General features: G+C 35.8%; 1 protein-coding gene across 2 annotated transcripts in view; it reads left to right on the top strand.

Annotated features, from left to right (window-relative positions):
* Positions 1 to 23244, top strand: part of CAMKMT (calmodulin-lysine N-methyltransferase) — a 228963-nt gene that overhangs the window by 128154 nt on the left and 77565 nt on the right. The window lies entirely within an intron of this gene.

The following is a 23244-nucleotide window of genomic DNA, read 5'->3' as shown; positions in this document are numbered from 1 at the left end:
TATTGAAAACTTTGTGAAGCTCATGATACCTGTTCTGTAGAGGTATAGAAGTATATCAAGTACAAGAGTATTGTGGACAGAGAAGTTAAATCATATGCCGGATGAAAAACAGAGACAAGTTTAGGAAGAAGAAAATTAAGCCTCTTTCAGGAAGGATGGATAGAAATGCCTTCAGTTTGTCTAATAAAGAGAAAAAATGTATTTAAGAAACTAAAAGGTATTATAGAATACGGCATAGAGAGAAGAAAAATAATATGGTTGTCAGCCACACATAGGGGTTTATATATATTTTTGGTTGGCATTTTTATAAATATATGATTTCTTCAAAAAAATAAAAATATGTAGTATTTGTAAGAGTAATAATTAATAGCTGGTAGCTTATTATGAAAAAGAAAGTTTATCTTTGATGTTATTGTAAATCATTATATAATAAAAGGACAAATTATTAGCTAGTATCTCAGTAGACTAATTGAAAAGGGGAGGGTAGCAATCTTGTTGATATAGATTCATTCTCTTCTGCTGGGAGGCAGGTCACTAAGATAATACTTCCACAGCATATGCCTGTATCTCCTCCAGGCTTTTAGCTTTCTGTGATTCAAAGCATAATTTTGATACAGCACAGCTGTGTATAATTGTCTCAGACTTAAGTGAAAACTGCTAAATTATGAGAAGGAGCTTTGAGAAAGACTGTACAGTCATGTGATATGTGAAAGGTAAAACCAGAGACAGGTAAGATTGTTGAGACAGGTAGTAGCTGAGGAAGAGGTGAGGACTTTTAAGAGGAAAAGATGATGACTCATTAGCAAGTGTCCAAGGAGCACTGAAGGCCTCCCACCAGACTTAACGGTTGCCTGGCCGGCAGAGACTGAAGAGGCATCTCATAGCGTCTGGTGAGCTAATTAATTTGAACAGTGATAGCTTATAAGTCCTTGGTACCCACAGTATATATTAGCCAATAAACAATTGCCTTGTCCTCTTAGTTGTGTGTATCCTACTTGCACATTGGAAAAATGGCCTGAACAAAGTGACTCGGAAGGGGATATTTACAGGCTTTCCATGTTTACAGGTAGTGATGGTGTTACTATGTGTTCAATTGTGCAAAGTCCTTTTCAAGATTGCCTGCCAGATTAAACCACCGTTTGCTACCTTGGAAACAGACAGCCAAACCCTTCGTTTTTGGACACTGGCTGGGTTTAGTCTTCAGGTTAAGATGTGATCCTCAGTTCTGTGAAGACTGCTTTTGAAAATGGAAAAAAACAACATTATTGCTCACAGGAGTCTTCAGAGTCCAAAGTAACATGACTTAACCACAGTGAGTGAGAAAGCATGGCAGTTTTTGTCCCATTTTTGGCAGGTGGTGGAAATACTCTCAGAAGATATGTTCCGAGAATTTGGAACATGGGAAATTTACACTGTTTTGGGGAATATTTTCAGGCCTCTGTAATCTCATACAGATTCACTCTTATAAATAGCATTAGTTTTGATACACTGATATCTCAGCTGTTTCTAGACTTACAAATTCAAATCATCTTGTGGTAAGATCTTAGCTGCAGGCCTGGCAGTAGTTGCAGAAAAATTTTGAATGGGGTTCTTCAGATATGACAGTACTGAGAGGAATCTAACGTGTTGATTCTTATTGCAAAGCCATTTTTGATTGCTGTTATATTTTTGTGAAGATATATAGTTTGGAAATGATGATCAGAGGTTTCCACTCTGAAAAAATAACTGTAATAGTAGCAAAAGACATAACCAAAGTATTTACTTGTCTAGACCATATAAAAATGCAGAGAAACTATTGTTACAATATCACCAATACGACACCAATCAAGACAAAACATCAGCCTATTTTACTGTGTCCCTGTTCCTCTCCATAGAAAACAGTATGGGAATAAATGTCAAATTTCTTAAACAAGTGCAACAAAAATTATCAGAGGTTGATTGATATAGAGAATGATCTCCTTAGAAAGCTAGCTTAGATAATAAAAGCAAAGATGACCTCCTCTTCATGACTAGGGAAGTATCAGACAATGCCATATCCTCTAAGGATACATGGTAGCATGGAAGCAGTACTAGCATTCAGATATCTCAGTTTACCTATTAATAGATAATATTTCTTATGACTCTCTAATCTCATTTTTTCAATGATTTTAATCTCTTTTTTTCTGATTTTTATAAAAATCAATTTACTTAACAATAAAATTGATGATCTCATTGGAAATGATATATCAAGTCCCCTTTAGTTCAGAATTATACCGTTTCTCTTTTCAATGATCTCCAGATTTTCTTCCAAGTAACACTTGTTGCAATTGCAGCAGTTGGTGAAAGGATATTGTAACTGTCAAGAGAATCAGTCCAGCTCATTCCCCTTCCCTACACCCCCAAAATCAAATCATTTTATGTTGGATTAACAAGCTGAATGGTTTCATTTTGTGGCTGCCTGGTTGCCTCATCCAATGCAAGGACTCAGCTAAATCTGCAGTGCAGGTAGAGAAGGGTTGAAGAGGCTGCCACTTCTAGGGTAGCTCACAGTTATTCTGTATAAGTTTTAACATGAAACCACGATCTCGTAGTGCCTTATTTAAAGCCAGCATTTCTGAGACAGAAGTGTTAAAAAAATAATCAATCGGTGGAATTATATGCTACATTTATTTTATATCATTCAACACGGCTACCTTTCCAGTACTATAAACATTTCCTCTAGACTAATTATAATTAAAAACATTTAGGTTTCCTACTAATAACTGTCCTTGCTCTGTCCTTGCTGGTTCAGTTTATCCAGGAGATCATTCAATGTTACAGTAATGTGATTGGTATCAGGAAAATTGTTAAATAACAAACCAAAAACAAATGATGATAGTAAAAGATCAATCAGAAAAGTCTTCAGGTTGAGTTTAGCATTCTGTTGGCATCAGAGAGATGTGTCATTTAGAATATTATTGAATATTATTAGCTCATTCATACTGGTCTCTTGCATTACTTTTTGGTGGATAGCAAGTATAAAGAATGTTCTTTCATATTTTAATGGAGTCCATTCTTAAATATTTTGACTTCAAAAGTCTATTTAAAGGTTTTAGGCTTGACAGGATGCAAACCACATAACTAATCTCTTGATAGCACTGAAATAGCAGAGAAAAAAACCCTTAAATCCTTTCAGAGTACTTGTGGAATTTCTCTAACCATTAATTGTATAGCTTTTGACATGTTTCCAAGTTCTGCTGTATTTTTAACTCAAACATATTTTCTTATAAAGATAGCTGTAGTCCTGGTTATTGCAGTTCATTGCAATACTAAATCATGACTTTTGTAACCCTGTGATATGACAAAATGTTAAATCTGCTCTGGATAGACACCCATTATTTGATTAAATAACAAGATAAATCATATGCAAATTTTCTTTTTCACTTAGTAATTTATCCGTCTGTATTTCTGTTCTGTTCACCTTCTCCCATAAAAGGACATGTTGTAAATAAAGAGAGTCCATATAAAACATCAAGAAAGGATGTCACCCCTGATTCAGGAAGCTGCTGAGCTATATGATGGGAAGGCTAGGGATGTGTTCCAGGAATGCCTGCTTTTCTCTACTAATTTTTTTTTTCAGTTTTTTCATTCAAATCAATTTCATTTGACGTGATGAAACAGAACAGTGAATAACAATCAAATTTAGAAATCTAGTGCATCTTTAGAGCTTCCTTCTGTTTCAATCTAATAATGCCTTAAGAGTTTAGCATGTCTAAAAAAGTATATAAGACCACTGTGATGATAAAAAGATACATACAGATATATTTCACATGTAAATGTGTATGTATATTAAAGTACGTATACTTTATGCTACGTATGCATGTGTCATGTTTAAGTGCATAAGCATATACAGAGAGGGAGACGAACACACAAGAGGGCAATAATATGCCTGTGCTGAGACATGAGCTATCAACTTAAATATCTTGCTCTAGTGATATTATTTTTCTGGGTTATTTTTTTCCTTCTGTTTACATCCATTTTTCCCTTTCTCTGGGATATTTGGATGCCTTAGCTTGATGGACCATTTTGATCTGATATACTTTAACAATTCAGTGTTTGTCTTTGCATTTACTTCTAGAATGAGATAGATAACAGTTCTACCTAACTGGAGAGTGCAGTACTACTTAGGAAGATAACTGATATTTCTGAGAAAAAAGATTCATAAAACATTTACAAATTATAGCTGCAATGTGAACTACAAAGTCTTGAGAATCACCTGCTGTCTTAGATCCTTGTATAAGAAGAACCTGAAGACTGAATCCTTTGTAGTTCTGTAGCTATTTGCCTACTTTTCACAAGAACTACTTTACAAAGTTTTTATTAGCATGGCAGCAACAAGATGACTATGGCAGCAGTCCATCTAAGCTGTAAACATAATATGCCCTGTGACACTGTCCTAAAGCCTTTTAAATGTAGCTGATTCCTATCCTGGTGATACCCTGCAAACAAAGATTGTGCTATTAAATTGGAATTCATAAAAATAATCAGACAACTTAAGTGTTTTCTAAGAGTGTCACTGTGAAGTCAAAACATTTCAGCTTTACTCATCTTTTCACCTATTATTACATCATTCTGACTGAAAGCTGAAAGATTATGTTCCATTTTTCCAGTAACTACGCACTTCTTCCTATGATTGCAGAGAGCACCCCTGTGAAAGCTCTTTGATGTATATTTTGGCAAAGAGTTGCACTCCAGAAAGGGTCAGGACTCTTAGCAGTGGCTGACAGGACCTGATCAGGTCTCTGTGTTAGGCTGAATGGATGGACTTGCTTGGATCCAGAGGCTGCTTTACGCAAGGCCCTGATAGGCGTTGAAGAGAGTCCTGTGACATCACATCAGCACAGCAGCTGTTATCATATACTTGATGGAGTAGACAAAAGATGACTAAAGGCAGCTGGGAAAGAAGTTTGGCTCTTTTGGCTTTAAGTGGAATTCTTTCAGTCCGTAGGAAAGGAGAATGAAGTGTGATGAGATCAGGAAGTGTCTCAGGAATGCCGAGTGTCTCAAAATGTTCTGCCATTTTGTAAAAAAGTCAGCTTTCGAACAAAGAAGATTCTTTTCAGTGGGCAGACCCGCTCTCTTGTCTGGAATAGCGATCATCTTGGGTCAAGGTAACAAGTAAGGAAGAGCTTCGAACAGTGAAATGGGGAAAGTGATTGGGGGAGGCTTGTACAGTCTCCATGACTGGTTTTAAACACAGAAAGAGCATACAAACTTGCCTAAGTGGTATACAGCCATGGAAAAAGGAATATGATTTCTTAAAAGAATAGATGGGAAAACATTATAACAGTAATCAGGTAGGCAATGCAGTTACTTAGAAGACTAATCTGAAAGGTGAATTGCGGTGATGAAAATGAATTGCTATGCAGTTATGTGTTTTATAGGAGCTTTGAATATATGTCCCAGAATTTTTCATGTATAATGATACAAATCTTGTTCATTCAGTTCAGATTAAATGGGGAGATAAAAGTAATTCTGTTCCTAAGTCACTGGTTTAAAAATGCAAACTTGGATAAACAGAGAGCTATTTAATGAAGTCAGTTGGGACTTGAGAGTAGAGAAGTTGTGGAATTTTTGGGGGGTTAAATTTGCAAAACCTGTTTGGAACTTGTAACACAAATCAAGGCAAAAATAGTAGAAGTTTGATGTGCTTTTCAGAAGTACTGTGTTACTGAATATGAGGGAAAAAAACAATTATAGGTAACTAATATAATGATAAATTTCAGTCCAAATCTTTACTGAGGTGAAATTCAAAGAGGTGTAATTCAGGGCCAGATATGTTCCACCACAGAATTATTGACAGAAGTGACACATTGTGTTGGAGGCTTGGCCACAGTAATTTAAACAAATCTACAAAGTTACCATGGGGTAGTTATGATTGGAGAATAGCAAATACAGGAATTACATTTGAAAAAGATCTGAGCAATTACAGACCCTCTAGCCAATTTGCAATGATGCAAAAAAGAAAGTCTTGTTAATTCATGACTAATAAAAGGTAGGAAGCAAAGGACTGGAATAAAATGATCAGTTTTCACAGTGAGGGAGAATACTAGTAGAATCCACTAAAAGTGAGTTCTAGGAGCTGTACTGTCATGAGTGGGCACTCACGGTGCTGAATGATTGGTTGATAAAATGGCATTAACTTAAATGAATGAAATTAAATATCGATAAATACATATGCTCATCCATGGAAAATACAATGCTGAGCAGGCAGACTCTAAAATAACTAACATTAAAAAAAGAATATGGAGTAGTTATGACTAGCATCAGCACAATGCTTGGTGGTGTCAGAAAGATAGAATAGAATGCTAGGAATCAAAGAAATGATCATTGTACCAGTATACAATGCGTGATACACATTGTGTGTGTCTTGGGTATTTCTTTGAGTCTGGTTCTTTCATCTCAGAAGGTGTGTAAAAGGACTAGAAAAGGTATAGAGAATGGCTGGAGTATAGAGGTATAGAGGATGGCTGGAGTAACAGAACAGTTTCCATTCGGTGTGAGAGCAGGTGGAGTTGGATCCCACAGTTAGGAAAAGAGCTGATCGGGTATGGTGTAAGAATGTAAAGTCATGGATGGCAAGGAGAAGATGAACAGGAGGCGCTTGTATTTTTTGTAACTCAAGAGTAGGGAGACATCCCTAGCGAAACCAGCAGGCAACACAGAATAAAGCTGTGGAATTTATTGACACAAGATATTTTTGAAGCCTGAAAGTATTGATTCAGAAAGGTATAGGCAAATTGCTAGAGGAAAATTCCATCAGGAATCATTACTTAAAGATGTGAATGCAAGCTGTACATCAGGAAATCCCTCTGCCAGATTGTTAGAATTTTGACCTTGTATAGGAACGAATGTCAGTGTCAGTGTATACTTGTTCCGTTTTTATGCTCTTTCGTTTGTATCCACTACGGGCTAGTATCACAGACTAGACTGCTCTTAGATGGGTCTTTGGTCTGATCTGGTCCAGATATTCTTTTGTATATTATATATGTTATATATTATTTATAACAGAGGTCTGGAAAGATATGAGGAACTTACTCCTGTGCTGTTAACTTGCGTTTCACGTAACAATTGTGTGGGATGTTTTTTCTTGTAGAAATTTGTTCCTTTAATATTAGATTTAAATTTTTTTATCTCTCAATTTCATTGCATATCCTTTTGTTCTCATATTGCTAGAAATGATGAATAGAAGCTTATGATAAACATTATCTGTAGCACTCATTATATTGTGTACTTTTATCAAGTCCCTGCTTATTTCTCTCATCTATCAAATACACACTCTCAATCTTTTCACTCTCTTTATAAGAGAGGTTTTTATGTTTCTGATATTTCTTATTGTCACATCCTAACCTGCTCTAATTATTTTAATTAAATGTTTACAAATACAAAGTTCACAAACAGAAACTTTGAGAATATTATTAAGATAGTTAACCTTAATCAAAGACAAAAGGATTTAGAAGAATAAATATACTATATTAAAATATGATAAACTGTGCAGGACAATTTAATTTACACTATCTCAAAAACACATGGCTCTACGGCAATTATTTGGAATATTGTAGACCATGAAAGTCTCAGTCAGAGAACTGTGCAAAGGACTGTGTCCCCATATATACAAGATAAAGAAAACTCACTAACTAAGAAGTTTTAGACTGAAGCCTTCTCAATAGGAAGGTATCTGTGGAAGTGAAAAAGGGAGCTTGTGCAAGGAGAAACACTGACTTGCACATGCTAAAGTGGGTATACTGGGGCTGTTAAAAATTTGAAACAGTTTTGTACCTAAGCCTTTTCTTAAAGCTAAGTATGAAAAATCACATAATTTTACACGATTTTTCTGTGATCATAATAGAGGTCAAAATCAGGACAATTGCCATGGTAGTTCATAAAAAGAATTCCAGACAATGAGTGTTTCCTTCAGTATGTCTGTGTCTTGGCTACCACAAAAAAATCAATTTTAAAAGCATCGTTTTAATTTATAATAATTTATTTCAGTGAATCAAAGAAAGCTAAATTCTGCTTCCAGTTAAACTGATAAAAAAGTGCCTGAGTAAGCAAATTGTCCACTGTGAAGATATCCAACCTTTGCACTAGCCTTAATTATTGCAGAATTGGCTACATAATAGTTTGTTTGGAAAACAAATCATGCAGTAATCTATAAAATAATTTCTGATATTTGCTTATTTAAACAATATTGAAGCTTCATTTAAGGTGGCTCTAAATGTGGTGCTATGTTGAACCATCTTTTCAGTGAGATGGGGAAGCTCTGATATCTTCCTGAGATGCAATCAGTTAGACAGCCACGGGCATCAGCCTAGATCAAGTTCCTTATGTAACTTCCCAGGATCAAACTTTGCGTGATTCAGTTTATGGCTTTAAGTTCCGGACTTTTTCCTTCCCAGTCCCACCGCCAGCAGGAAATACAGGTAGCAGGACTGTTTAAGGAAGACTTGCAGAGCTGCTGCTGTTGCACTGAGAGGATTTTCCCACTGCTGGAATTGGAACTTTGAGGAGCCTTTTAAATGTAAAATATTAGGCAACAAGAAAGAAGATCAGGATTTAATCTCAAAGCAATTTTAAGTGGCACACTTCACTATATTGTGATTGTTTTCTCTGACATTTTCCATACTATGTGCTTACCAAAGGGCAATAGTTTTTCAAAGCTTCATATTGGCTAAGCTGTTTTTGGAATGATCTATGTTGTTGCTGAGGATTTTTTTTTTCTTTTTTCTTTTTGCCTGCTAGATGGTTTGGATTTATTGTTCCCTAGTCATTTAATTAAAGAACTGTAGTACTTCTGTGTTGTTGAGCAAGATTTTTCTAGCTGTTTGTAGAAAGGCCAGTTGCTGCGCTCGGGTACGGTTCTGGAACTTAGGACACTTCTTCCCTGTAACAACAGACTAGCCTAAATTCAGAGGCAGAGCCCTGTTAGCAAAGAGGGAGGGTTTTGAGTCTCTGGGAACAAAGGCTCAATTAGTAGTTTGTTTGAGACACTGGAAGACATTGGAATAGGTAGCAAAATCTACCTATATATCTACTCCCTAGTAAAGAAGGGAGGAGACTCAGACTGGGAAAATAACTTTCCCAGGAAGACAAATCGTGGACTGTTGTCCTCTCAGAGTACAAAATGGAACTTGGGGTGCTGGAGTTTCAGTCTTCCTCTGCTCTCAGCTCATACCTGAAACCAGCTAGCCCAGAACTTAACTACAGTTACGGGCTTTTTTGTTACGGTGGCAGTAGTCTATGTTGTGAAGCTAAACATTTTATCTTTTGATTTTTTTTATATTTACTTTTTTCTTTTGGACAACTTGTGAGTTTACAAAATCTAGTGTTCAAAATCTGAAACATATTGCAATTCCATTTGCTTGTGGGGCTTTAACACAACATTTTAAGTATATATATATATATATGTTCAAGTATTATTTATATTTATAGATGCATATATTCTCTCATTCAGTATACATGCTAACAGTGAATGAGCAGCTATTCACGTTTTGTGTTATTCTTATTGGTCAATACATGACCCACATGTGGTGCTCACATTCAATCATTACATTGAATTCAAAACTATTAATTTCTCCATAGGCTTTCTTTCCATTGTAGCTATCATTAGCATCTGAATGCCTCACTAACTGTAATTAATTAATTTTCACAAAGCCCCTGTGAGGTGAGATGACATTATTAAAAGAGGAATAAGCCACAGAGAAAAGTGCCAGCTATGTTTTGAATGCCCAAGTTGACATGTGTAAGGTGTGTTTTTTTTTAAAGCTACTTAGCATTCCACAACACCTTATTTTTCCTTTAAATAGCTTCCTCTTGTTTAGTTACAAGTGCATAGCAACTCTGCAAATCAGGCCACAGATAGGTACTTTAAGAATAACGGTTATTTATTGTGACATTAACAGTACATTAACTAATATCCCTTATACATAACCGCACAGGCACTGATACCATCCCGTGTTCAAAATGGCATCCATCTGCTTTAACCTCCTATTTCTCATAACAATTTCCTTCATCAGTAACTACATACCCTGCAAAAGGAGATCCTATGGACATTAATGGTCTTCTTTGCAGAACCTTGATTAGTCCCCAGAGCACAAATTAATTTCTCAGTGTCGTGATGTGTCAGAATCCTAACACAATTCTGGCTTTCCAACCTAGAAAAGAGAACACTGGTTAATCAACAGCATGAAAATGGCATGGGTTTAGCTGATAAATATCACCAAAGATTGAAAGCCAGTTATGGCCACTGGAAATAAACATTTAGGATAGAAAACCATGGTGTAACAGGAAGAGTCCTACAGATCTTTTATTTCTCTCCTGTGTCTCTGTATGTCTTCAGATGCCTGTAACTCCTTCCCTCTTGGATAATGAAAGGGTCTTTTACAACAAGAAGTAGGATTTTTTTTTGTGTAGCCTGCTTGCAACTTGGGTAGTTGGAAGAGGTCCAGCGAGTCTGGTGTCTCTTGCTGAAAGCCCTACAGACGAAGTACAGTGGAGCGCACCCTCTGAATTGACACATAATAGGCAAGAGTTACTGAGCTGAACTTTCTATGTAGTATTTATTAATATAGGTAATTTTTAGGATATTCTGTGTACAATGCACACATTAGGTATAATGAAAGCAGAACTAGTAACAAGAAGACATGCACATACCTCAAACAGCTTCGTTTTCTGAAAGAGACTTTTCTCAACTGAAGTAATCAACAGATTGTTTTGATTATTACTTGCCTGTATCTACGACTTGTCTTTTGCGTTTTGGTGTTTTGGGTTGGGTTTACTGGGGTTCTCTTTATTACTCAAATTATTTACGCTGTGTGGTTGGATATTTTTAAAGCACTATCCTGTGGTGATTCTCCACGCACACCCCAGGCACTGTCCTTAGGAGAGTGCATTTAGTGTTAAATGGGCTAGGCTGACAACTTGGAGCCTGTAGTCTTGTTACAAAGTTGGCATCTTAGCTGACAACAAAGCAATGTAATGTGCTATATGATGCTTTCCTGAAGGTCCTGTTGGAGGGGAAGAGGCAGAGAAGCCTTGCAATACTGCAGAAGCCATTTACTCTTTATGGACAGTTGTTTCTTGGTGTTGCTGATATTCCCAGTAAGGGAATTATTTATGACAATTGTTTTCTGTCTAGTAGTATAAGCTAGTAAATTCAGACTTTTTCAGATACTGAAGTGGCTTTATTGAACATGTAGTCCTTGTTTTATATTCCTCTTGCCTGGGGATCTATAGACTAGGATTTACCGTCTTAGAGAGTAGTAACTAATGAAAGTGTAAACCCCATCCAAATCTTTTCTATAATAACTGCTTTTTTTAATAGTTCAGAGAAGTTAGAGACATGTATTTATTCAATTTTAGTTGAAGATAAAGATCTATATCTCCTAGCTGCTTTGAAATGTCATCCTCTACTTTTTTTTTTCACTTCTTTAATACATGAAGGACACTGGATTAAACAAAGTATGATATTAAAAAGATATTATACTGCTTATCTTGTGCATCTTGACTTTACTGCTTTAAGGGGCTCAGTGATTGATAGCCCCTTCCAAAGCAGACACTGAAGGTTCAGTCAGTCAAATGTATTTATATGTGATTTCTCCTTCAGAGATTTAGCAGCAAATACTAGACCTTTAATTACATGTTTTGATTACAAATAAGCTTCTCCTGTTTTCTGTAAAACATCTAGGTAAGGTATATTAACTAATATTTGATATTAAGAATGAATCTAACACAGCAAATGACAGTTTATTAGTTACCTAATCTGAAAAGTCTATGCTGTCTGCAAGGCAACAGAAATATTTACTTTTTACTGCATTACTCCCCGTAGAGTAAACCAAAAGGAAATTTGTTGAAATACATAATTCTGAAATAATTCTTAATTTATACAATTTAATTTAAAGTATTTGCAGTAGTTCTGGCTTTCAAATGCAGAACATATGAATTATTTTAAAAGAACAAATGAATAAAGGTGTGCTCACTGGTCTGTATGCTGTTAATTTACCGACAGTTTTTCCTTGTGTGGCTTTGTCAAGCACTCCTTGGTCATAGCCTCTGGTGCAGTTCAAGAAAATGTCTCACACTGAAGGGCAGATCTTTATAGTTCAATTTTTGAATTGTATTTCCTGGTAACGTGAATATTTGTGTTCTGTCATAAAAGAATAGTCAGAAACAAATTAGACTATTTGAATGTCACTAGAATAGAATTGTATGTTATTAGCAGGCAGAATTATTTTTAAAAAAGGAGGTGGAGCGTACATAGAAGGCCTTTTGGAGGCTGTAGAATATTACTGAGTCTAAGAAAAACAACGACTCCAAGTTTATTAAAAGCACTGTACTATAGCTAAAATGTTTCCTTTAATCTTATTTTATCTTTTTGGCATGTAATATTAATAGATACTTGTAACAGTTAAACTCCTTTTAATGGAGGCATTTTTATTTAAAAGTAAAAAAAGATGTTCTGTGCTTCAAGCAGCAGGTGTGTTTTTAATCTTTAATAGGTCACCTTCCTCAGTGCAAGCAGGCAAGCTGTTATTGATCAAAGAGGTTTTGTTGGGTAGCTCTCAGATTATTGAGTGACAAACTTTATTGAATTTGACTTAACAGAAGTCAGAAGACAGCTGAAGCATAAGCGCTTGCACTACCATCAGAGTCATTTTACGACAGCCAGGGAGCAAAGCTCAGAGATGGATACTGAGCTCTTTGCTGGCCCTTGGAGATTAACTGAACAGCCTTCCTACCAATTCCCAAGCCTGTCAGCAGAACCAATTAGATTTTCAACCAGTAGACAAGAAGGGTGGCTCTTGGGGACCTTTTTGCTTTAGGTCGAAGGCTTTTCAGACTACGATGAGATGACATTGATGATGACACGTTGAGCATTGGTTGGTTTTAAGACAAGTTAAATTAGCAGTCTTGAAATGATTCCAACTGTCTCCTGACTTCTCACTGTTGCCATATTCAGTGGTTCCTGTCAGGAGCAGGTTGATGACTTAATAGTCTTTCTTGAGTGGATTTGAGCACTTTGGCTGTGTGTTTATGTGTAGTTGTCATGCTTAAAATATTCATATAAAGGTTTGAAATATTTATTTGAAGGAGCCTTCTGCAGAGTTCAGCGGTATGGTGCTCAGTGATTCTGCCTACTTTTTTTCTGCTGTAAGCAGTTGTTGCTAAAAACTGTCTTTAACTATATATGATCTGTATAAAGTGACATTGCTTCATGTGGCTATTGATAACATAAAGCACTTAGGAAGTTTAAGAATTTATTCCATGTTTGATTTCCAGAGCTCTGAAGGGCAAGTTCCAGTTCCACCTGTACACACGTTACAATGGTTTTGAGACCGTTTCAGATTAGGAAAGGTGTATTGAGCTTGTACAGTCTTGTAAACGTTTTGTAATCTTTGATCCTAATCCAAATGGGTTGTCATAGATCTGGAAGAAGGGAAAGAGGGAAGAGGGATAGGAATGAAGATGAAGTCTGCAACAATTAAATTGCCTTAGGCTATTGAAGCAAGCGAGCAGGCTATCATGAAGAAGCTGTTCTTTTGGAAATATGTGGTATTTTAAAAGCATTTGGCTCTAGCGGATTGGCTGCTAGCCTATTGTAAAAGGAGCGCAAGAAATCTAAGTTAAATAAGCTAGCTGACTTTAAATTTGTACCTTAATGTAAACAAAATTCTAATGGTAACTGCAAATAGAATTGAAACTTCAACATGTAGGTGAAAAAATTATCATGCCTGTAACTTTTAAAATTTTTAATTTTAAATACTCAGCATTGAAAGGCCATAGTTAGTATTTTTTTGTTTCTGAATACCTATGGTTAATCTCCTACATCTAAATCCATGTTTATTCACCAAATTAGGTTCTTAACCTGTATTTAGGAAGCCTAATGTCAAGCATTCATTTTGAAACCGTTTCTAGTATTGCTTTGGATTTCAAATTCTCAACTACTTTTTTCTATCAATAAGAATTCTTCATCTCTCTAAATGATGGTAACTTTAGAAAAATAAATAGATGAGCAAATACCTGTCGTTTTTAGACATTATTCTAAAAACCACTAGCAGGATATTGCATAGGAGATTGACTGCCATTTAACAATTGAGAAGCTAATACTCTAAGAAACAATATTATTTTTACATAAGAAATATTTCTGTTTGCCATAACACCAAAAAGCGATCATATCCAGATTAGAAAAAAATGGAAATAAGGATGGAAAGTTGATTTGTTATACCTCTACCTACTGTGGTAAAAATAAATTTTAAAAGAGTATTACCTGTTCATCAATGTTAAAATTTACAATTAGCATTGTCCTAATCTGTTGTTTGAAATACTTTGTACCCTGCTTTAATGAGCATTAACTCCGAATTTGATGTGACCATAAGCAGAGGCAGGCAGTCCGTAATGAGTACAGTGTTGAAAATCAGTGCCTTGCAGAGTGGTTGTGGGGCAAAGTTTGTCTCTTTGTGCTTTAATTTTCCTGTTTTAAACAAGTGTTAGTGAGTTGAAAGTTTGTAAAATGAAAGATGATGGGAAGATTATTTATCTAATATACATAAAGAGTTCCACCTGTGCAAGGTATTACCCAGTTTATCAGAGAAATGACAGATATTACTGAAAATAATAACTATTTCGTGGAGATTTTGGTCACCGGAGAAAGAATAAGGTGTAGTCTTTTAGATTTCTTGGGTCATTTCCATAAAAGAAATTAAAAGTTGTTTTATGGGAACTGGATATAACCCTTTATTTTCTCTCAGGTCAGTCAGCTTAGGATACACTAGGATGATATTTTTAATAAAATCAGTGGTTTTGGGCATATGAAATACTGCATCCTCGACCAGTTCAAATGTTTATGTGAGGACAGAATGCTAAAAATAATGAAATTGTACATATATAACCTTTGACAAGCATTATTATCTCCGGATTCGGAGCAAGGGAAGTGGGATGAGAGAAGTGAATTGGCTGAGCCAGTGCCACCTACCAGTGACAGTGCTATGATTAATGGGTGGTTGTTCTCACTGTTCATCTGGTGCTTTGCTTATTGGACTATGCTGCTTTCCAGTGTATTCACATTTTCATGGAACTTTTGTGATCAATTAGTTTGACACTCTGTTTAAGACTCTAAGACTATGGGAATTTACAGATTTAGTTCTCACTTTGAAGAAGATCAAAATATCTTCAGAAATATTTATAAAGTTTTTTCCATAATGGACAAGTCACCAAAATACTTGGCAGTTATTGTCTCATAATTGACAAATTCAGATTTGAATTTTTTGTTTGTTAGTTAGTAATGGATCTTGTTAAAACTTTGTCTTTTCCTTTGGGGACCTCTGTTAACAGTTTTTTCTTCATGTGGGTGCTTGCCTATTCTTAATGAGTTCCTTCTTCACCTTCTGTTTGATCAGCAAAATTAATAGATCTCCTTTTACATTTCCCTTTAAACAGTTCTTTCATACGTTTCGTAGTTCACTGAAACTTCTGAAATTGTAGACATCAGCGGTGAAGCAGCAGCATCAGCATTTAGTAGCAGCCATATTAGCTAGGGAGGTAACATCATATCTTTATTTGTGCGCAGTATTCTCTGCTGTGCATTCAAGTAGTACATTAACCCTTTGGCAAACTGATTCTCCCATCCCAGAAGCATTGATGGCATTGTTTGTTCTTAGATGTGTGATTTTATATTTGGCTATATTGAACCACAAATTGCTTGCAAGCATCCAGATTATCAAGAAATCTAGACCACACAGTACCATTGTCTTGTCGTCTTCATTATTATCCTATACATCAACTTTTATGTTATCTGCAAATTGTATTTGTAATGATTTTGTGCTTCCAAATGAAGATGTTAGCTGACATAAGGTCAAAAGTGTGCCACCCCAGGATATCAGTAGAAATGTATGTTCTTAATGGTAATTTCCATTTTGAGTATTTGGAGACTTTAGTAATAGTTGCGTTTACTACATGTTGTTTGTGCCATGCTGAATTTTTTTCAGTGTAATTTTGCAATCAAAATATTGGTTGCTTTACAGAATCTTTTGTCATCAGCACAATCTTTATCAACCAGACTCGCATGCTTTTCAAAAAAGGTTGAAAAGATCTGTCCTGCGTTCAACCTGTATTGACTAGCATTAATGGTATTGTCCTCCTTTAACTCTTTATTAATCAACACCTTGTAGTAGCCATTCCAGTATTTTTTTGAGGACCAGTGTCAGGTTGTCAGAGCAACCTGGGTTATCTCATTTGTCATTTGTTAGATATTGGTATAGTATTGTTTTTAATCCAGTCTTTTGGAACTTCTTCATAGTTTTGAGATATGTTGAAAATTGCCATTGTTGATGCAAAGAACTGCTGAGCTGTTATAAAACTCATAGCTGCATGTTAGTATAGTATATACTGATTGAAATATATCTGACTGTAGTAGCTTTGTTAAATATCTTCCAGAGATACTGTTGAACAGGAAGTATAGCCTGATTAGTTGGTAGATTACATAGTAGATTATCCTGCTTCATTTCCTTAATGCAAAAAATAATTATTTATTGAAATTTTCAACCTCCTCTGCATGATTCGCGACAGGTGCAATTTATAGGTCCTCTTTTGTTCTTAATATGCCTTGAAACTCATTTAAATTATCCTTATATCTTCTAGCAATGGATTTCTTCTTGCATCCATTTGCTTCTCACAAGAACTTGATACAATTCCCAGCTTCAGTATCTTCTTCTTATTAGATTTTTATTAGTATTAGATTTTTTTTTTTCCTTGCTGTTTAATTATTTTTTTATCCAGTGTAGATTTTTTCCTAGATTTGGAAGAGTGGTTTTAGGGACATTAAAAAAATTCCTAAACAGTTTTCATTTCACGTGAGCATTTCTGTGTTCAATTTCTTCCCTCAGTCTGCTTAAGCTTAGAATTGTTTTCCCCATATGAAATTGGCCTTTTAAAAACATGAAATATCTATATGAATTTGACTTGTATGCCATCTTTTTTGTAACAAATGTGTTGACTCCAAATTGCCTCTGATTTTTAGTTCCACAATCAATCTCTCTTTATGTTTCAAGATGAGGTTTAATGTGTCATTTCCTTGTGTTGACTCTCTCAATGATTTTTCCATTAAGATATTCTTATGTGGTTTTAGAAATTCCATGAATGTTTTAGAACTAGCATGTTAATACTGTTGACATATGTCACATGGTGTCAATCCATTATGATAAAATAGAGTTTTTCTCTCCCCTTCACATTAGTGATAGGAGCTTATGGGGATTAGTAATCCTGTTCTCTAGTGGGACTTAGTTGTCTGTTGCAGACAACAGCAAGGACCCCGTTAGGACTTTAATTCGTACTACTTACTATCCTATACTATATGTAAATAAGTAGCAGTAGCCTGGAATTTATGAAGAAATACACTCGAGCACCTTAACTCAGAGACAGTAATCCAGCAAATACTATGCAGTCATATGGCTTTGATAAGAAACAGTGGTAGAGAGATTTAGTGGAGCCATATTTAACACTTTTAAAATACTGCAGTTTTACAACTTGGAGTAATTGACTCAGAGTTTATTAGGCAGAAAAGAACAAAGGCTATAGCCAAAATTTAACAAGCTTCTTGATCTAAAGACCCATAACTCTATCGGGCAGGAAATTTGTTACAGAAAACATAAAACATGGAAAATGCCAATCCACCACAAAGGCCGGTGACCCTAATTAGAGAATTACCAAGTTCCAAAGAGGAAATGCGTGGCAAGTTGGCTCCTGTGCCTTCACACGGCTCCCCTTTGCTCAGCCTTCCAAGAAGAGAAGGAAACATCTGAATAATAATGAATGTTTTCTGAGGACATATGCAACAATATTTTGGGGTGCCGTGTGCTAACAGAAATAGCATCCGCACATGTGCGGATTTGGGACTGATAACAACGGACCAGGATTTTGCTTCAGGACTATGAAAGTCAGGCTCCAGCAGACAGGTTTGTTCAATTCTGAGCAGCTATTACAAAAGAGAGACTAGTAAGGAGAAGAACTGACCATGTTAACAGAAAAGCACTGGCAGTTTAGAGATCGCAGTATTCATCAATAGTACAGTAAAACTTACCATTCTTTCATTTGTGATGAAGGTTGAGACTCTACAGTACTTTCTGCCCTGACATTCCTATTTAAAGTTTTTGTTAAGTGTCTACATTAGTTTATGTGTATTAGAGGAAAGAGGTTAATTGATATTATATATGTACATTTCTTAAAACAGAAAGCAAAATGGTATTATCCTGCCTATTAACATTTTAGACCTTGAGCTATGTTATGTGAAGGGATGAAGTAAAGACTAGTCTTGTATTGGCACCCTTTTTTGGTGTGCTTCAGTTGCAAATACAGCCTTTCAACAGCTTTTAATCTGTTCTAACACTTGTGACTAGTAACCGAAGCATTAGACAGCCAGTTGCGTTCCACTTGTTTTATCACTGTACTACAGTAGCAATCAAAAAGAGGGAACTGACACATTTATGGCCTGTGGCAAAAGCTAAGTAATTAGGAGAATCAGTATTGGATTACATTATCTTAAAGCAGATTTGTTGTGAGTGAACTAAGTTAACTTTCGCACTCTGGATATCACAACAGTTTTAAGCTTTTAGTAACGTCTTGTGCAAAAATTAATCATCAGCTTGGCTGGATTATTTTTGACATCTAGGAAAACATTATGAAAGCCCTTCTTATGCAGTATTTTTGATATGTGGAAGATAAGTCGTAAATTTTCTTTTGAAACAGTATACTTCCATTTTGCTCTTCCGTCTGCCCAGTTTAATCACAGCAGTCTCAGCAAATGAGCATGGAACTCACTTTGTGTGAATGTTATTAAAATGCCTGTTACTTAAACGTAGTGGCAGGCACTTTCAAATAGGGAAGAAAAACACTCCTTGACTCCAAGAACATAGCTTTAGGAGGCAGAGGAGTGGGTTACATCATACACAAAGGTATTGATGTCCCTTGTTACACAGAAAATTTGTTTTATTTTGAAAGTTAAACACACTAGTTTGTGTTTTTTCCTTTACTTTGGTGAGTTTGTGCTGCATAGGCATATAAAATACAGCATAAATAACGGCAGATAGAGTTTCGTTGATGGGGAAGTTCTTTACTGGATTAAAAGTGATGGATGTCATCAAGGTGCCCATTCTGTCATCTCATATGCTCATATCAGGGACATACTACTAATTTGGCAGGCAAAACTTTGCTGTTCCACGTCTATCCTGCTTTGAGGCTGAATGATTGCCGTGAATTCATGTCTGTGTGAGTTGGCATTAGCTCAGACTAACTGCTGAACTTGTTGTCTAAGCCTGGTAATACAGTGTTAAATCTATGAACAAAGAGATATGCCTTTTAAATCAGTATTTAGGATGAAAGTTTATTATGTATTTATAGAACTCTTAGTTGTAGTCATGTTTTTATAGCATTTCACAAAAATGTAATAAAGTAAATTTGGAGAGGTTTATGTATTCATTTTTAGTATTAAGTAATCAAAATAACATGCAGTGTATATGTTAGAATATAAATGGTTCTGTGATGAAAAAGCCATTTGTCTGGTCACTGATAAAATATGGACTATAACAGCAGAACAAGAGCTTAAGATGTGAAGCAACAGGGAATGATGGTTATTTGCTCTTAGTGGCATAGCCTTTCATTCAGTGCACAGAAAAGGCAACTAGCATTCTCTAGTGTCTTGAATGAATACATGAAAATCATCCACCAATTGATAAATCTAAGAGATTACAGACAGACACTTTATTCTGTTTTCACATAAACAGTAACTGTAAACACTGGCCAAATTGCAAAAAAGACAAGATTTTAAACACAAGAGAAATTGTGATAGTCCTCGCTCTTCCCATACAAAGGACAGGCATGGAATTGCATATATTTCCTAGAAGTAGTCTACTTGTTGGATTTTTGTTAGTCTTATCTGAAATAGTTTACCTAGAAGATAATATAGGTAAGCAACTGATTGTACATATCAAAGATTTTCTTAGTAGGGCATTAATGTCAGACAAAAGGCTTCAGCTCACCAGGCAGGAGTTTGAGTAATTTGTAGAATGGGTTTAGAGGTCTCATTCCTACATGCTCAATGCAAAGGTTGTGGAATACAATAGTAAAATGATAAAGTGGCTATTGGAAAAAGGTTATGGATTCAGACTCTGATCCATACTTAAAACTGTTAAATTACAAAGATGACATTTATAAGACAACAATTTGCAACGTTTGACATTGTTTAAAAGAAGATTAAGAGCAAGGATACCAAAAGGTGTTAGAGGAGCTAGGTATTTGCGTATCTATGGAGAAGAAAGTATGGCAATGTGTAATTATCAGAAATTGTTATGGGGTCATTTCCCCATGTGGCGATGGAAGTTAAGGGTGGAAAACAGCTGTGGAGTAATGCAAGATGTACTTTAGTTACGAGAATTTACATTTGTGGAAGAGTTTTTTTTCTGTCAGAGACTGGAAATGAACTTGGAGGAGTTACACTAGGTGAAGGGGGCAGGTGTTGTCATCTTCCCTGGAAAGAATAGTGAAAGAATAAATCTCAGCCAGATAATTAATGCTCTAGTGATTAAGTGAGGTATCGAGGTAATTTCAAAGTTTAAAGATCATAACTTAAAAATGTAAGTGTGTGGTGATACAGTAGATAAAGTCCTGCTGCCTATGGGTAAGGGATGTAGGTGCATATGGAAAGTCTGTAGTAGGAGAAGCAAAACAGAAAAGAAAAACAGGGAAACAAACTGCACAACAGCCTGCAGCCTGAAGACCTGACTTCTGGGAATCAGTCTAGTTCTGAACTCAGACTCAAACATATGGAGCCTACGTTTCTTCTTTATAGGGTGTGATACGTCCCATAAGGAAAAGCCGTTGCACGACAGCTCCTCACTTCCTCTTCAGTTATAAACATTCCTCCCCACTAGCATCTCTCCAATGTCTACTAGGAAACACTACTGGCCAGCCTATTTGTTCCAAAACAGGATGTTTTGTGAGCTTACTGCCCTGAGCAAATTTCACTGTATCCTCTTACTTTTAAAACAAGGTGACTTTAGCAAAGAACATTTCCTTCACTATTGCTGGAGAATCACAGCAGATAAACTTGCAGGCAACCAAGTGCTGTAAATGCTTTACAAGGAAGAAAACACCAGCCTTTATTTAATGCTGTATTTCTTTTTAAGGTCTTAAGTGAAGGTATTTTGTGGTTACAATTCCCTGAAAAAGAGACATAAGTAAGGCTTTTAGACTTCTTTGACATGCATGGGTCTTTCTAAGCAATCAAGTCATATTTTAGGAAGTGTGATTTACTAATAAAATGTCTGTAGAATAGCAAATTGTTGTGTTGTTTGATCGCTGAAGGCATAAGTAGTATGCAAGTCATTAGCCACAAAAGCAAGCAAGCCACATTGCTTACAACTGGTGGTGCAAATGTGCTGCAGTGGTTAGAAATGGCATCTTTTTCTACTGCCATATAAAAACCTTATCACTATTTGCACTTTTTCTATCTTAGCATACTGTATTAATATCAGTTGTATCAGCACAGAACAGTACAACAGAAGTGTTAGCTGATCACAGGTGTGGTATGTGATACGCTACCTTATTTACTCAGGCTTATATAAAAAGTTGTTACTATTGTTGTTACTATTCGAGTGTCACAAAGCTGTTCAAAACCACAAATGTTTCTGGATCATATCAAGCTTATGTATGGCTAATGTAAAATTGATAAACAGAAAATGTAATACATTTTCTAGTGAATAAACTGCCTCAAAGACACATTTCTAAGCTTAACTCTTTTGAGGGAATCTAACTTTTCTGCATTCAATTGTGATTTAAATAAGGAACAATTAAGTTCCTAGAGCAGGAAGCTCTAGGAATAAGTTCAAAAGTATCTAAATTCCCTTAAATGGCCCTTTCCAAAAGTGGCAGCTTCTGGAGCCTTTTTTTGGACTTTGCCATATGTTCACAAGGACTCCCTAACATCGAGAAGAGAAAGTCATTCCAATTTGGGTAAGTCTGATGTATCAGCCTTGAGAGGAGAAATACATTCACAGAGAATTGTGTTCAAATATGTTTCCAAGATCAGGGATTTGGAAGATAAGGAGTATAAGAAGTGTTTCAGAGGATGGCTAGCCAAAGTGAGATCATCAGACTGTGCTCAGCTTCTGAAGACAGAAGTTCTTTCACTTGATAGACAAAATGCTGTCACAGCAAGCTTGGATTCATAAGGATTATACCCAGAATGCATATCAACACCAGGGATATATTGGTCACATACTTTGTGACCAGAGTACTTGAATGAGTAGTTGTTCTCTTTGGCAACACACGTACTTTTTTCTGTGCCTCTTTAGCAGACTTGTTGCATCTGGAAGCTAAACTACTGAAAAGTTACAAATCCCAAAATTGCAACCTCTTATCTCAGCCAAAAATTACAAAATAATAACATTTAAGCAAGATGTATTCAAAGCAAACTTTCAGGTATTTATAACTGACATCACTAAATATGTTCTTTTATTCTCTGAGATGCCTTGCTCGGGCTTTGAGGGTCTCCCTTGAAGTATCAGTACTTTTGTTATGTGGAATGATGCACCCATTTACTCTTGCAGCAGTCCTATTGTGGTTGTAGTCTAAGTAATACCTTCCCAAAGAAATCAGCTCTTATCTGTCTTCTCCCTGGAACTTGGAGAAGACATCATAATCTGTAGCAAATAAGGTTAGAAGTGAGCTCCAAAGGTCATCTAATCTAACCCTATTGCCTCAATATCACCTCCAAGGAATATGGCAATAGTATCTCCTCCTTTCATATATTGTAATTCTTCACTGCTTCATGACTTACTGCCACACAAAAACCTTTTTTGAAAAATGCAGGTGTAATTATGATTGGAATTTTTTTCTTCAGAAGGGAAAAACAGTGGTTCTTGTTATCTGTCTGAGGCGAGGAAGTATTTTTGGATCATATACTGATTTGGCAGACCTAGTTTATTCTCAGTAGTATTTCTGAAGAAGAACAATCTAACGATGGGAGGAAGTCCTAAGTAAATAAATTCTCAGGAATTTTTCATCAAAACATTCTGCACTGGAAACTATGGGAACGAAAAAGATGGAATTCTTTGTGGGAAGGGTTCGTTTTGGTGAATTTTCTGTTTTGGAAGAAAAACAAAGACTTCTGTTTGATTATGTTGTTATGTTAAAATGTCCCTGAAAGGTTTTATTGGTGTTTTTTTTTCTTAAGATTGA

This window comes from Struthio camelus, chromosome 3, assembly GCF_040807025.1.
Source record: "Struthio camelus isolate bStrCam1 chromosome 3, bStrCam1.hap1, whole genome shotgun sequence".
Lineage (NCBI taxonomy): Eukaryota > Metazoa > Chordata > Aves > Struthioniformes > Struthionidae > Struthio > Struthio camelus.
Note: the sequence above shows the minus strand (reverse complement) of the source record. Positions and strands in the feature narration are given on the sequence as shown.